This window comes from Triticum dicoccoides, chromosome 2B (assembly GCF_002162155.2).
Source record: "Triticum dicoccoides isolate Atlit2015 ecotype Zavitan chromosome 2B, WEW_v2.0, whole genome shotgun sequence".
In the NCBI taxonomy this organism is placed as follows: Eukaryota; Viridiplantae; Streptophyta; class Magnoliopsida; order Poales; family Poaceae; genus Triticum; species Triticum dicoccoides.
In genome coordinates, this window is record NC_041383.1 from 752,071,253 (window position 1) to 752,072,682 (window position 1,430).

Here is a 1,430-nt window from a genome sequence, read left to right on the forward strand (position 1 = left end):
CCCATTTCCTTCCTCCCCCCTCTCCTACTTGGACAAGGAAAGGAGGGAGTCCTATTGGGAGTAGGACTCCCCTTGGCGCGCCCTCCTCCTGGCCGGCCGCCCCCTCCCCCTTGAACCTTTATATACGGGGGCAGGGGGCACCTCTAGGCACAACAATTGATCATTGATCTCTTAGCCGTGTGCGATGCCCCCCTCCACCATAATCCACCTCGATAATATCGTAGCGGTGCTTAGGCGAAGCCCTGCGTCGGTAGAACATCATCATCGTCACCACGCCATCGTGCTGATGGAACTCTCCCTTGACACTCGAGGATCGGAGTTCGAGGGACGTCATCGAGCTGAATGTGTGCAAGAACTCGGAGGTGTCGTGCATTCATTTCTTGATCGGTCGGGTCGTGAAGACGTATGACTACATCAACCGCATTGTGCTAACGCTTCCGCTTTCGGTCTACGAGGGTACATGGACACACTCTCCCCTCTCGTTGCTATGCATCACCATGATCTGCGTGTGCGTAGGAATTTTTTTGAAATTACTACGTTCCCCAACATCTATGACATTATAATGTACTTTCTGCACTACCGCTTGGGCGGTAGTACCACTCCTGGAGCGGTAGTACCGCTTATGCGCGGGCTGTGGGCTGCATATATAACGGTTGGATTCCTTCCCACTTCCCACTATATAAAGCGTGTCTTCTTCCCCAAGAAGCCCCACCTCTTCCTCCCCTAAACTCCATTATTGCTCAAAGCTTCATTTTTGCCTGATCTCTCTCCCTAGTCAATCAAACTTGTTGATTCTCTAGGGTTTGGTTGAGAGGGCCCCGATCTACACTTTCACCAAGATAAATTTGATTCCCCCACTAATCCCTTGCGGATCTTGTTACTCTTGGGTGTTTGAGCACCCTAGACAGTTGAAGTCATCTCGGAGCCACAATCCATTGTGGTGAAGCTCTGTGGTGGTGTTGAGAGCCTACAATTTGGTTGTGGAGATTGCCCTAACCTTGTTTGTAAAGGTTCGGTCGCCGCCTTCAAGGGCACCACTAGCAGAATCACAACATCTTGCGTTGTGCGAGGGCGTGAGGAGAATACGGTGGCCCTAGTGGCTTCTTGGGGGAACATTGTGCTTCGACACTGCTTCAACGGAGACGTACTTCCCTTCAAAGGGAAGGAACTTTGGTAGCACATCCTCGTCTTCACAGACTCCACTTATTGTTACTTCTTACCTTTACTTTGTGCAAGTTTTATTTGTGTTGTATCCTTTGCTTGCTTGTGTTGTTGTGATTGCTAGCATCATTTAGGTTGCTCACCTAGTTGCATTTCTAGACAACCTATTTGTTGCTAAACCTAATTTGTTAAGAAAAGCTAGAAATTGGTAGTTGCCTATTCACCCCTCCTCTAGTCAACCATATCGATCCTTTCAACATCGTTTTGCA